This window comes from Sturnira hondurensis, unplaced genomic scaffold, assembly GCF_014824575.4.
Source record: "Sturnira hondurensis isolate 20B ecotype Veracruz unplaced genomic scaffold, ASM1482457v3 Scaffold0001872, whole genome shotgun sequence".
NCBI classification, from domain to species: Eukaryota; Metazoa; Chordata; class Mammalia; order Chiroptera; family Phyllostomidae; genus Sturnira; species Sturnira hondurensis.
Window position 1 is genome coordinate 6,869,536 of NW_028074503.1, and position 16,182 is coordinate 6,885,717.

Here is a 16,182-nt window from a genome sequence, read left to right on the forward strand (position 1 = left end):
GTCATACCTTACCACTGCCCATGATGTTGACGAACACTTCCAGAGCACGCTCCCTACTGCTTCTTTCCCTCCCTCTCTTTTCCTCTCTGGCTGTTGCCCATTGTTTCCCCTGGGAGGCAGTTAATAAAGTATCTCAATGCTTGACTCATGCCTCTGCACCCTGCATTGATTAGAGGGCTCCTCAGATCAAATAATCTAAACAGCCTAATGCCCAGGTAAGTCATTTTGTCTGTTCACTGCTTATTGCCCTCTTCTCTTCAGGCATTCTTTCCAGTATGCATCCCAGACTCATTACAAACCAATCAAACAGAAAACAAAGTATTATTTCAGCCAAGGTTCACTTAGTAGAAGTGAAAGCTCCTGTGGATGTGACCTGGAAAACAATTACTATACATATGCCGGTTTGGAGAAACATGTTTTGCTTTCTCTTTCAGCTCTTCGAATTAGAACTGAGGTGACTACCCACATTTTTCAGGCCCCTCATTTTGACTTTTAGATACTTATTTGGATTCTTCTAGGAAGCATAGTATTTCACAATCTGAATTACCCACAGTCCAAGATTATTTTGTTTTCTTGTCACTTTACATGTTGATGTGAGCACAATCCCAGTAACAAGTTCTATTTTTAACCCCCCCCCCCCCGCCTTATTGGAGCTACTTCCTTAAGAAGCAGGACTTAGCGCATTCAGATTTCTGAGCTCCACTATTAGACTAAATCATTTTAAATCCAGGCATAACCACTTATTAAACCTGTGATTTCAAGCAAGCCACTTAAGCTACCTCAGCTTAACATCCCTTATTGTAAAATGGGGATAATAAAAATACTGATCTCCTCAGGATGTTTTGCAGATTATTGGACAATCCATGCCACGTCTTTAGTTTAATTTCTGGTGCATAAGAACGCCCATTAAATATGAGCCATGATTATGCCCTGGCTGGTGTGCCTCAGTGGATTGAGTGCCAGTCTGCGGACCAAAGTGCTGCTGGTTCGATTCTGGGTCAGGGCATATGCCCGGGTTGTGGGCCAGGTTCCTAGTTGGGGGCATAAGGGAGGCAACCAATCGATGTTTCTCTTCCTTTCTTTCTCCCTCCTTTCTCCTGTCTCTAAAAACAAATAAGTAAAATCTTTTAAAAATGAGCCATGATTATAATTCTCAGATATTAAGAATACTGGTGTAAATTAGCACCTCTTACCAAAAGAAAAACAAAAGCTTACCAACTCTATGCATAGAGAGCTTCCCAACTTCCAATCATATAACAGCCAGACAGAGATTTACCCAACAAACGAAGTCTCCCTGAAAACTATCAACAGTTCCGGATCTAAGATACTACATATTACCTAGAGAACTTCCTTTTCTGTCCCATAAATTTGGAATCTCTACCTTATTTTTCCTGAAAAACATTTGGGCAAGAATCTGATTTAAAGCAGCTCAGAACTCGAAGAGTCCCCTTTTTTAAACTTATCTATTTAATTGTTCTTCAAGTACACTTTTCTGACTTTTACTCTCATCCCAGCACACCCCCCTAGTGCTCTGGCCTGCAACCTAGGCATGTGCCCTGACTGGGAATCAAACCGAGATCGTGTGGCTCGCAGGCCCGCGCTTAATCCACTGAGCTGCACCAGCCAGGGCTTATTGCTTTGTTTATGATGGCCATTCTGAGCGGTGTAAAGTGGTATCTCATTGTGGTTTTAATTTGCATCTCTCTGATACCTAGCGATATTGAGCATCTTTTCATGTGTCTCTGGATCGTCTGTATGTCTTCCTTGGAGAAGTGTCTGTTCAAGTCCTTTGCCCACTTTTTAATTGGGTTAGTTGTCTTCTTACAGTGGAGTTGTGTAAGTTCTTTGTGTATTTTGGAGATTAAACCCTTGTCTGAGGTATCATCGGTAAATATGTTTTCCCATACAGTTGGTTGTCTTTTTATTTTAATACTGTTTTCTTTAGCTGTGCAGACGCTTTTTATTTTGATGAGATCCCATTTTATTCTTTCCTTTATGTCCCTTGCTCTAGGGGACATATCAGTAAAAATGTTGCTGCGTGAAATATCTGAGATTTTCCTGCCAATGTTCTCCTTTAGGACTTTAATGGTGTCACGGCTTATATTTAAGTCTTTTACCCACCTTGAATTTATTTTGGTGTATGGTATAAGTTGGTGCATGAGTTTCATTTTTTTGCACTGTTGAGTTGTCCCAACACTGTTTGTTAAAAAGGCTATTTTTACTCCATTTTATGTTGCTGCCCGCTTTGTTGAATATTAATTGACTGTAGGGACTTGGGTTTATTTCTGGGTTCTCTATTCTGTTCCATTGGTCTGTGTGCCTGTTTTTATGCCAGTACCAGGCTGTTTTGATCACAGTGGCCTTGTAATACAGTTTGGTATCAGGTATTGTGATCCCTCCTACTTTGTTCTTCTTTCTCAGAATTGCAGCTGCTATTCAGGGTAATTGATGGTTCCATATAAATTTTTGAAGTGTTTGTTCTATGTCTGTAAAATATGTCATTGGTACTTTAATAGGTATTAAATTGAATCTGTAAATTGCTTTGGGTAGTATGGACATTTTGATGATGTTAATTCTTCCAATCCATGAACACGGTATATGTTTCCATTTGTTTGTGTCTTCCTTGATTTCTTTCTTCAGTGTTGTGTAGTTTTCTGCATACAGGTCTTCTACCTCCTTGGTTAGGTTTATTCCTAGGTATTTTATTTTTCTTTTTGCTATATCGAATGGGATTTTTTTTCTTGATTTCTGCTTCTGTTGTTTCATTGTTGGTTTACAAAAATGCCTTTGATTTCTGGATATTGACTTTGTATCCTGCTGTTTTGCCAAATTTATTTATTAGGTCAAGTAGTTTTTGGGTAGAGTCTATAGGATTTTCCATGTACACTATCATGTCATCTGCAAACAATGACAGTTTTGTTTTCTCCTTTCCAATTTGGATGCCTTTTATTTCCTTTTCTTGTCTGATCACTGTGGCTAAAACTTCCACTAAATAGAGGTGGTGATAGTGGGCAACCTTGTCTTGTTCCTGATCTTAGTGGAAAAGCTTTTAGTTTTTGCCCATTGAGTATGATCTTGGCTGTAGGTCTCTCATATATGGCCTTTATTATGTAGAGGAATGCTCCTTCTATTCCAGCTTTGTTGAGTGTTTTTATTATAAATCGGTGCTATACCTTATCAAAAGCTTTTTCCACATCTATTGATATGATGATGTAATTTTTGTCTTTGCTTTTGTTTATGTGATGTATTACATTTACTGATTTACTGAATATTGAATCATCCTTGCATTCCTGGGATGAATCCCACTTGGTCATGGTGTGTGATGTTTTTAATGTATTGTTGGATGTGGTTTGCCAGTATTTGTTGAGAATTTTAGTGCCTATGTTCATCAGTGATATTGGCCTGAAGTTTTCTTTCTTTGTTGTGTCTTTATCTGGTGTTAGGATTAGGATGATGCTGGTTTTATAAAAGGAGTTTGAGAGTCTTCCATCATTTTGGGTTTTTTGGAATAGTCTGTGAAGAATAGGGGTTAGCTCTTCCTTAAATGCTCTGTAGAATTCTCTTGTGAAACCATCTGGTTCAGGGCTTTAGTGTGTTAGAAGTTTTTTGATTACTGCTTCAATTTCATGCACTGTTATTGGTCTGTTCAGGATTTCTGCTTCTTCTTCATTGAGTTTTGGAAGATTATATTTTTGTAGAAATTTGTCCATTTTATCTACATTTTCAAATTTCTTGGCATACAGTTCTTCATAGTAATTTCTTACAATCCTTTGTATTTCTGCGGTGTCAATTGTAATCTCTCCTCTTTCATTTCTGATTGTGTTTATTTGGGTCCTCTCTCTTTTTTTTCTTGATGAGCCTGCTTAAAGGTTTGGCGATTTTGTTTATCTTTTCCAAAATGTAGCTCCTGGACTCATTGATCCTTAGAATTGTGCTTTTAGTCTCTATGTCATTTAATTCTGCTCTGATCTTGGTTATTTCCTTCCTTCTACTTGCTCTGGGCTGTCTTTGTTGTTTCTCAAGTTCTTGCAAGTGTGGGTTTAGGTTGTTTGAAATGTTTCTGTGTTTTTTATATAGGCCTGTATTGCTATGGACTTTTCCCTCAGGACTGCCTTTTCTGTGTCCCATAAGTTTTGGGTTGTTATGAGTTCATTTTCATTTGTTTCCAGAAACTTTTTGATGTCTTCCCTAATTTTATTCTTGACTCATTCATTGTTTAATAGCATGCTATTTAATCTCCTGACACACAAGCTGACCTTTTTGGGTATACTAAGGTAAATCTGATTACTGATTGAATAATAATCAGAGAAATGACAAACAGACAAATATAAACAATTCAGCCCCTATCACTCTATGATTTTGAGTGTTTGGGGTTTTTTCCTTTGTGGTTGGTTTCCAGTTTCAGTCCCTTGTGGTCAGAGAAAATGCTTGGTATGATTTAAATTTTCTTGAATTTGTTGAGGCTTGTTTTGTGTCCTATCATGTGGTCTATCTATGAAAATGTTCCATGTGCTTTTGAAAAGAATGTGTATTTAGCTTCTTTGGGATGAAGGGTTCTGTATATATCAGTTAAGTCCATTTCATCTAGGGTGTTGTTTAATGCCGCAATATCTTTGTTGATATTGTGTTTGGAAGATCTGTTTATTTTTTACAGTGGGGTATTAAAATCCCCTACTATAATTGTGTTGCTGTCAATATCTTTCTTGAAATCTTCTAAGATTTTCTTTATGTATTTGGGTCTCCTATGTTGGGTGCATATATATTCACGATGTTAATGTCTTCTTGGTAGATTCTTCCCTTGAGTATTATGAAGTGATCTTCTGGTATCTCTTTATGGTCCTTTTTTTGAAGTTTATTTTGTCTGATATGAGTATTGCTACACTGGCTTTTTTTTCCTGGCAGTTTGCTTGGAAAAAATTTTTCCCAGCCCTTCACTTTTAGTCTGTGTAGGTCTTTTGTCCTGAGGTGGGTCTCTTGGAGGCAGCATATGTGTGGGTCATTCAGTTATTTTATGTCTTTTGATTGGAGCATTTAATCCATTTATGTTTAAGGTTATTATTAACAGGTACTTATTCATTGAAGATTTTCTTTTTTTTATGAGGATGGAGTAGAAAGCTCTAACTGATGGACAAGCCATTTTAGGTTGTTTAGTAGTATGGGTACACACCCTCAAGTATGTGCTGGTTTGGCAAGACTTTTGTAGGCAGGAATTGGAATTTAAACACTCTGAGAATGTTGGGGTGTTTTTGGAAAAGTTCATTGTGGGTTCCAACAACTGACACACAAGCTGACCTTTTTGGGTGTACTAAGGTAAATCTGATTATTGATTGAAATAATAATTAGGTTAATACAAATATTTAATGACTAACATTTCCTGAGCTATAATTATGTGCCACTACCATCCTAAGCCCATATATATGTGTTCTAAGAACTTCAAGAAGTAAATAATATTATTCTACATGAATCACTTAATGAAGAAATACATTAATGAGGAAATGACAAACAAATATAAACAATTCAGCCCCTATTTGAAACTTAATAATTAGAGACTTTTAGAAAGTTCACCAGACAATCTAAACACACAGCAGAATTTTCCTGAGATAAATTGCTAGTAAAACCTTCACGAATAAATGTCTGTGCAATGATGATAAAAATACAAACAAATCTAACAACCAAGAAAATGAAATGTAGTCTTCAGTGTAATAACTAGTATAAGGTTATTCAAGAAAGGAGAAATAATTAATAACTCAAGTTATATGATTAGAAACTTTCAAACTCATCTAATTTTGTCAATTTTCTGTTCCCTGAGAGAACTGATACAATTAAAAAATTACATCTTTCATCTCTGAAAGAAGCATTTACCTCTAGCTGAATAAATCCACTAATAATGTCAAAATCAATTCACAATATTAGAAGTATCCTACTCCAAGAGCTGGAGCTTTCATAGGTTTCTAATTGTAATGCCGTTCTAATGAAAATGTTATAAGGGATGTGTCTACCTGAGAGGAAATTGTCAGGAGAGATTATATTAAACTTCAGAGTGTATACAGTTCTGGTTTCACATTTGATAGATTTATAGCTTCACATTCACTGTGAAAGGGTGGTTATTTACTCTGTATTATCTTGTGACTTTAATTTGAAGGTTTCCATATCCTCGCCGATGCTGGTAATTTTCAGTATGTGCTAGAAATAATGACTGTATTTATGACACGTTGAATATTTTTACAGTGTGCTCCCCCTCTAATGGGGTCACAAAGTATTTAAGCACAAAAATTTGCAGTCACTCTGCTATCTACAAACAAAACAAACTCATGGAATTTTAGTGTGAAATCCTGACATTAAGTATTTCTTGTTTCTAGTGCCTGATATAGGTAGTGAAACAATTTCATGGAATAAATTGAGTCTTCCTTGATAGAATGACATCTCCTGGAACAAGGCTTTATATATTATGGATATAAGAAATCAAAAACAAATGTCTCAAATTGCTAATTCATTATGCATGCACTGCCTTATGTTCTATAGTTCAATAGCAGCAGACTATAGGCCTGCTAACCTCTGCAGAATATCACCATACTGCTCCCCCATGGAATGGAGTATAGAGCAAAACCTCCAATCCTGCTGTGTCTCTGCTAATGAGATATACTTGGTGAAACGCTTGTTCATTAAAAACCTAAGAACAGAAATAATGGGGTACATGGGAATTGAAGTTTCAGGATGTCTGAACACTTACATAGTACAAATCATAGTCAAGTCATATTTAATAAACAGCCACATATACTCAGACCGCTTAACCATCAGGTAGCCAGGGGTCTTACAATAAATAAATTATGCTCACCTCACTGCTAGGACATAAAATCCAGGCAATAAATCAAGGACATAAAAGGCAGGCTTCCATTAGGTAGTGACTGGGGCTCTAAAAGTGATAGTAATGGATTCAGAGCAAAGATAAGAATTGAAATTTTTTTCAATATTGTTGCTATACACAAATTATTGCCAAACCCAAATTAAAAAAATATTTATTTTCTTTTGACTGTTTTTTACGTATGGAAACATTTATTTTCAAGAAACAAAAATAATTTTTATGAATATCACACAGAAAGCACCAAGAAAAATTTCTATGTGTTTTCAGGGAAATTTTTGAACATCCATCCCATGTCCTATAATTTTATTGTATCAGAAATTAACTCTTATTACATTCTCCAGGAGAATAGGTTATGCCAAAAGATAAAATAATGCTTTCTTTGTTTTATCATTCAGTAAACGCCTGGAAAAGAAAAAGGAAAAGAGGAGGGATGAAAAAGCATTTTTCGAATGTCTTCTAGGTGTTAGATATTTCCATATTTATTATGCAATTAACTAGTTGCTAAGCATTATTATTTTGATCACTCCCACTTAAAAGTAAAATGTGAAAATCTGAGGGTCAAAGGAATTAATAAATTTGCTTATAGTGATGGGCTAAAATTTGTTTAAATAAATATTTAACGAGTACTACTATGTGCCAGGCATTATTCATTTTGGTAAAGAAGTAGTAGTAGTGACTCAGAAAGTTCTGTCTTTAAAATAATGAAATCCTCATGAGAAGACAGGTAATTACAGACTGTGATGAAAACTCTATGACAAATCAAGTGGGTGTCGTTGCAACGGAGTGTAACTGGACAAGGATGTTCTTCATTAGTTGGCTGGACAGACGGGGCTATTTTGAGGAGGTGGTATTTGAGCACAGGGAAGGAAGTGCAGGAGTCAGTCCTGTGTGAAGCTCTGGTGACAGGATTACAAGATAAACAATAAGTCAAAATCTGAGAGGCAAAGAGTTGTTTTGTTGTGTATGAGGAGCAGAGAGGCTGATCCTGTGGGAGTCAGTGAGTTAAGGGAAGATTCATTAAGTCTGAAGAAACAGACCGTGGCCAGGTCTCGTGGTACATTAGAGCATATTTGGATGTTATTATAAAGGAATCCATTAATGATTATTTGTTTTTATGTTTTTAAAGTGCTGCCTAAGTTGATTTTACAAACAGATTATAGAGTTTCTGTTTTCAGAACCTATTGCAGAATAATCCTGGTGGGCACAAGAAAAAATGGACAAGATATAAAAATCATCTATTAGAATAGATTAGAGAACTAACAATACATGAGAAATTCGAGGTCTTGAGCCCTTTAAAAGAAGGAAAACCAGGTAAGTGAGCCAGATGTGTGGGATAGCTTTTTTTGCAAGGAGTTTCTGCCAATGCTAGAAGAAACATCTGGGATACTGGGGAGCTGGGCAGAAATTTTAAAACGTTCTTGGGTGGAAAATAAATAGTGCACTTCAGTGTCTTCCCAGGTTGGGGAACTTGAATCAATGACAAAATTTTGGATTGACTCCTGAAGACAGGACCTTGTTGCTAAGTGTGAATGAGAAGCAGGTCAAAGTTAAATTTGTAATGCCCAATTTCAAGTAATCTTAATTCCTGTAGGTGGGTTAAAATGATCTATGATGGCTAGTGACCCAAAAAGTCTGCAAGGAGCAAATATAAATCTTCTTAGATAAAGATAACATTATCCTAAACTTCAAACTATTTGGTAGCTCTTCACATGCGTGTTCATACCAAACAGTAAAGGAGACAAGACAATGTAATAAAAATTATGATAAATAACAAATAACAGAAATATTGGAAATCCTAAAAATGGGGTTTATCAAACATAGACTCTTAAAGAAACCTTAGGCAATAGTGAGAACTTGGCAGAGAACTGAAAATTATAAAAATAACCTGATGGCAATTTTAGGATTAAAAAATATAATAACTAAAATCTCAATGAATTAAGGAATTGAGTTAATAACAGATTAGACACAGAAAAAGAGAGAATAGATAAAAGATGGCTGAAAGAAGATAGTAAAAGTGAAAGAGAAGCAAAAGAATAGAAAATACAGTAGTTCCCCCTTACTGACAGGAAATATGGGTAAAAAATATGAACTGAGATTGGAGCTGCAACCTTACCACAGGAGAGCTTTTTGCACCTGGAAAGATTCTGTATATCTGTTACCTGCCCCAGCCTTCAGCAAGTCTGTGCAATGCCCTTGGTAAAGAAGGTGGGGAGGCTCAAATCTTCTGCCCCACCACTGCCTTCAGCAGTGCATGGCTGCGTGTAGACCCCATCCACCTCCTGGGCGCTGGAGGGTCCCTCTCAGCTCTCCAACTCTGCTCTCAGTCCAAGGCAGAGGAAGCTTTCACGAACCCCAGAGGACTCCGTGCAGTCCCATGAGAAGAAGAGGGAGGGGGGTGGTAATTACCTCTGTGGTCAGGGCTCCTCACTATTCTGATCTCTCTTTCCTGCCTATACATTGTTAGTAAAACTTCATCAATTCGGGGTGATTTCTCCTTATCTCTCTTTCCTACATTGCTCTGAGAGATAAAAGCAGCTACAGAATTCCTCTCTTCAAAATTCTTTATTCCATCATGTAGCTTACTTTTAGCTTTGTAATGAGTTAAAAAAAAAAACTACAGCTTTTTAAAAAAGCTATTCCCCATTGCTCTTAATCTTACTTGGAGTGTGATAAGTTTAATAATTTTATAAAATAACAATTTTGGAGTTTATATTATTTTCCTTACGGAGCAAATATTACATGCTTCTTCCCTCCATTATAATGAAAATGAAAGAAAAAAGTTGTATCTAGTAAATTTAGATGATTTTCATACATATTATAAATAGTTTTTTAACATAAGCAATTTTTGAGGAAAGAGAAATAAAAACACATTACAGCTGCAAAATTACTTTCCTTCATAGTGCTTTAATTTGTTTGGTAGGAATAAACTTACTATGCGACATGTATTTTCAGGCTCTTAATAATTTTTAATCATTTGTGCAGGGAATGCATCATTATAAAGCTTCCCAAGGACGCCAAAGGTATCATTAAACCGAGATTGTGAGCCAAAGAGAAGGAAAATTACTCTTCCCTACAAAATAAGAAAAATTATGTTAATACTGCTCCAGAAAGCCATGGTCCAGGGCTCTGGTGCCAGGGCCCTGGTTTGGCTTGCTTATTTTGATGAAATGGTCAGAAACCCGAAATTTTGGGAAAATCCTAAGCATGCATAATCTAGGAAAGGTACCCAGTGATTATAATATTACTATACCAACAAGAATAGGAATCATTATTTTCAGTTTTCAATGTAAGATAGAGTAGAAGGCAAATTATATGTGTTCAAGGTCATACCTGCTTTGGTGACCATTGTACATCTCATGCTTATTATGAACCTTAGGACACAGTGGAATCACCAGTGATTGAAATATAATAAGAACATAAATATATCAATTTCTCACTTTGAGGTTAATCAGCTTTTCTTTATAAAACCTCTATGCTATTGACAGCAACCTGATATTCTACTCTTTGACTACGTAGAGCTGAAGAATTAAAGTTGAAGTATAACAAGAAGTGGAACATGCCTGGAGCTATCTAGGACCTTAGTACTCTAATTGTGTGTTTGTAACAGCTAGATACTGTCAGAGCGGAGGTGGGAGTCTGCTTAGACACACGACTCTGTGTTCTTCACACTGTGCTGAATAAGGTCAGCTTCGGGGTTGGGTGTGAACTCAATTCCTGGCTTTGCAACTTACTAGCTGTATGAAGTTAAACAAGCTGTTGGTAGTCCCTGAACCTCAGTTTCTTTATTTGTCAAATGGGGGTAATAATAGTATCAACCTTATTGGATTATTGTGAGGATTAAATAAAAAAATGTATGAAGCACTTGGTATTGTGCTTCCACATAGCATTTAATAAATTACTATAGTAGTAGTCATGGATGTTGTTATGATTATGTACTCACTCTCTTCACCTAGACACAGGCAATGAGCTTACTTTTTTCTATAAAAAAATAGAGATGATTCATTTCACACAAAGTAATAAATCAGCAATCTTGAAGTAAGGTTATCATAGTGCAATTTTCTCCTGGTTTACAGATTAAGGAAAGCTTTGTGGTAGGTATCAAAAGAAAAAGAATGTTTCTTTTTTTTTTTAAGAGATCCGAAATTCTGTTCTTTTCAGTCTTAAATGACGTGGGTAGTATTCAAGAGAGGCTCTTTGCCGTGTCCTGGATCACCCCTGACACCAGTTGTACAGCAAGCCCACATACTTTAAGTGGATCTAAGGGATTCCTACAAAAAGGAAAGCCAGTTGTTTGAAAAAGATTTTGCGAATGCTTGTTGCAAACTCAAAGCTCTTGAATAAAAATGAGAACCAGATTCAAGTTATGGATAGCATTGCTACATTCTAAAATGTATTGTATTTCCTTTTGTCAATAAACCGTAGATACACACACCAATCCTCTAACAGGCATTTAAAGAACCCCTGTATTAACAATAATCTCTTATGTGTACTTAGAGGTTAATTTAAAAGAAAGTGAGGTCGGATGTGGAGGGACAGTACAGGGATGATTAAAACAAAGGTGCTAATTGGAGTCAAAGGAAAGAATAAAATTACACTAGGAGAGCAAAGAGCCCAAGCCAGATGCGCTTAATATGGCCTGGTGTTTGATTTAATCCAGGGCATGGTAAACTGCCTTTCTTGAACCCCTTACTCACATTAGAATGGAAAAGAACAGAACTTTGAATCTCTTAAGGAAAAATAAAAACATTCTTTTGAAATCTCCCACAAAGCTGTATATGGGGATTAACAGAAGCAACAAAACCAAAACAAACAAACAAACAGACAAACAAACAAAAACCACAGAAGGAAAGAGAGCAGGAAGAGTCTTTGAAGCAAGGGCAATTTTCTAGAAGTGGATAAACAGTCCTGTCAAATACTGCGGCACTAATTCCTGCAGAAACTGCATGCACAAAGTATGTAAGCATAAGAAGGAAAGCTAGTAGGCACATCAGACTTGAAACTGCATTTGTGAGCGAAGTACATCATTTGTATTTAGATTGCACTGTGTGGGTACAGGTTGAGTGTGGGGGTGGGATAGTAGCAGAAATCGTCGGGGGAGAGTTTGATAAAGGCCTCCAAGACATATTTGGTGCCATAGGTAAGCAAAGGAAAAGTTGAGTTGTATGTAAAATTAAAAAAAATAATCATACATTCCAGCAAAGTGGCCTGTGATGACCTTTTCAATGAGGACAGAGTCAAAGAACTATGCATGCGATGAAATAGAATGTTTGTTAGAAAAGTTATCAGGAGAGAAGAAAGATAGAAGGGGAGCTTTGTCAGGGGAGAAAGAGCAGGCGAGAGACCGAGCAAGAGTGAGTGGGAGTGACAATATGCGGAGTCAGAGAGCTATGCAAGTAGCGGAAACCCACACTCGTTGCTGTTGATTTGATCACTGAAGTAGGAGGCTGAGGCACCTGAGCATGGTGCTCTGAGCTGCAGTTATGGATTGGAAATGAATGGAAACTGTTCAGATTATCTGTTGTACAGAACAAGCTACAGAGTTAAGTAGGGGTGAATAAGAGGAATGAAGAACATGCAGAAGGTCTGGCCAAGGTTGAGTAATAACTACCAATGGCATTGCACCAAATTAAGTGGTATGACTCTAACAAATGACCCAATAAGATAGAGTCTATTATTATGTTGAGCAATAAGACCTCACGATGGATCATTGGGTTGGAAGTTAATCTTCGAAAGTATATGTGCGGTTCCTTTCATAAGTTTAAATGCTGCCTCCAGACAGCATTTAAACAGAAATAGCTTAGAGATAGATGAAAATATTTTTAACATTCGATCAAAAACTACACTTTGTTTTCACAGGAAAAAAACTCCTTTTAAAATTCAGTGGACTTATAATGTATATAGAGATGTCATTCATGTATAAATAGACAATTTAATAGCTTTATCAGTGAACTATTGTTGAATATTCACAAACCAGAAATGGTTTAACTTCTCTTAAATGGATAGCTGGTAATAATTATTATAAAAATAATTATTCATTTTCAATTCATTTGCATTTGCTGAGTGCCCATTCTGCCAGGAATGAGATAAAGCTCCTGGGATATCAAGATAAATAAGGTGGAATTCTTGCTTTCAAGGATCTCACAGTATAGATAAGGAGACAGACTAAATAGAAACAAAACATGTGGGGCATAATGATGACAGTGGGCCCTAGAAATCATGAAACACACCACCATGGGGGCCTCTCAACCACAGGTGAATACTTTTAACACATTTACATGGTTCTAGGGAGATTTGGGAACCCTGTTAGGGAGGAGAGAAATGTTTTTACCGAGCATAGAGTGCTTTCTTTGGGACGGGCACTGTGCTGAACAGAGAGGGTCAAGTGATGAATGAGCGACAGGTAGTTTCAACTGCCAAGGGGCTTCCAGTCTGTTCTGGGGTACAAACACATGAACATATTTTTAATGTGCCACACTCAGTACCACGATGATGATGGTGCTGAGCTGTGGGAACACAGAGAGGAGGCACTGTTGACCTACCGGGGGCCTCCAGCACCCATGCAGGTGTATGTATGGCTCCTGCAGAAGGAGCCCGCTGACCCCTAAGAGTTTGGGATGAGACAGGTGATGTGGTGGAGAGAAGGGAAGAGAGTGTCTAAAGGCACAGATGTGAAAAGGAACGTGGGTTGTGTGGAGAACTCTCAAAGCAACTTAGTGTTTGGGGCACCTAGATTTTCAAGCAGGGAGGGGCAGCTGTGTCCAGCAGGGCCTACCCTCATTCCACAGATAAGAAAGTCGAGGCCTGCACGACTAAAAAGTCAGCATTGTCATACAGGTGGCAGATTCTGGAACCAAACTTTCACCCACGTCTGTCAGATTCACGACATTTGCTTTTTTTATTTCTTCAGAATTACTTTTTACAGATATGTTTTGATAAAGGTTACAACATAACAGGAGAAATATAAGCTAATTTTTATTTTATCTGTTTCTGTTCAAAAGGAAAAAGCATAATTCTTAGGAGTCAGAACTATGAAGATATTAATGAGGAAAAAAACCCAAAGTAACAGACTAGAGGGAAATAACAATACCCAGAATATTTATGTGTATGTAAGAGAAATAATGCAAATGTATCACATTAAAATCGTTTAAATTACTTGTTAACTTGTCAGAAATAAAAACATCAAAATTATAACTATGTAGTAACAGGTTAGCATAGGGATAAGGCTTAAGACAATATTCTCTGGATTGAAAACATCACGGACATGTCGAAACAGTTCCCTGAAGACTTTCTGGTTGTCATTCTCCACCTATATTGAAAACTGCCTCAAATTATGATAAGATCACTCTACCACTGTAAAATATTAAAGTTATGGAATTTTTTCACCTTTTTTCCCCAACTCCCAAACTCATAATCAAGTATCTTGTCATCAGCTGGTCTTCAATAGCAATTTGCCATGACCCATTCAATTCTGATGCTCAAGACAGGGCTGAAAGACCAGGGCACACTTTTTTCCCCATCCCATTAAAGCAGCTAACAAATTGGGCATGAAGAGAAATTATGGCAATGTGATGAAAATAGGAACAAGGTAATTAAAATGAGATAATTTAATAGTGTATACCTTAGGTGAGAGGAGAATGAACTTGGAAAATGTAACTCATTAAACCACAGCAGAAGCAAAGGAAGCAATAAAATCCTGCAAATGCTATGTAACCCTGGAGATCTCTCAGCACAGCCAAGTAGCAGACCTCCTGATGAAAAGTGATTTTTATAGACCTCATGAACTGGACACATAAGCAGAAAAGCAATTATATTACTAACTCATCAAGGGGGGATGGAGGGAGGTAGAAGAGGGAATAGGGGGTAAAATGGTGATGGAGGGAGACTTGATTTGGGATGGTAAACACACAATATGATATACAGATGATGTGTTATAGAATTGCACACTGGAAACCTCTATAATTTTATTAACTAATGTCACCCCAATAAAGTTAATAAAAAGGAAAAAATAAAAGTGAAAAAAATCTCAAAGTAAATAAGAATAAGAATAAGAATACTGATCCATTGTACTGGAAGAAACATCAATAGTTGAAAATAAATGACACTACTAAAGGAATATGTATATGAAAATGTATATTGAGGCATTTTTCATGACGCAAAAGAAATGGAAGAAGAAGCATCTAGGTAACCTGTGAGCAAGAGCAGGAAGATGAGTATGTCAACTATTGACTATGGTCTACTTATAAGGTCTAGTTTTAAGGAACAGAATTTCAGGTTAGGGACAGTTTCCTGGTTAGCACAGACATTAAAGCCCTAACTATGCGATTTGTTTAGTTTCTCATTTTGTTTTTTGTTTTTTTCTTCTATAGGACATTGTGGTTGTAAAAACAGAAATCAAAAGACCTTAGGCATCAGACGCTCAGCTCCAGACGTATGGTCATTCTGTACGTGAAAGACACTATACCTTTAGTGTGTGGGGATTTCAGGGGTCAACTTACTGCACATTTCAGAGGATTTTTAGGAGATTTTTTTGTACCCATGTTGCATGAAGTAAAAAATTTCAGAAGAGATTAAATTTCACTCGTAACATAGTTGCAAAGTGGACTGGCCTAAATGAATTGAATATCACATTTATAGATGTTTATAAATTGAGTTTCATTTTCTGACCCAGAGTTACATGCATACAATTAATGGCTAATGAATACTGGAAAAACAGAGGTACTTCTAGACTGAATTTAATATAGACAAAAGGATTATTTATGAATGAGTTTATTATATAAAATGTGATATGGCCAAAATACTTAAATAGATTAAAATTATATAATTAAACCTATAGTTTGAATTTGTATGCACTGAATACATACAATTAATGTTAATGGTGATTGAGGCCAAGTCTTCATTCATACACATTTTGATTTTGTAAGATTGGAATTGATGAGGTTTTATTATACAGAATGGAAGTATTCAAACTTTCTAATATTACAAGAAGAGACCTAGCTACAACATATGATTATGTATCCTAAAAATTCCTGGAGGTGGGAATTAGGAGAAAGAACAGAACAAATCATTAAATAATACCTAATTCAAAGGTTTGGGAAAGAAAATTTCTCAAAGTGCTAGATACTAAGCTATTTACTCTTTGTATGTTATGCCTTGGACCCTATGTTCAGTGAACAGGAATAAATGAAGGAAGGAATGACTAGACACCCAAAGACTAAATAAACGCTGGGTTACAATAAACAGAACTCTCCAAATATAGTAACATGGTGGATTTCCACTCCAGAGATACATCACATGACAACTCTGAAGAGTGAGTTACTGCA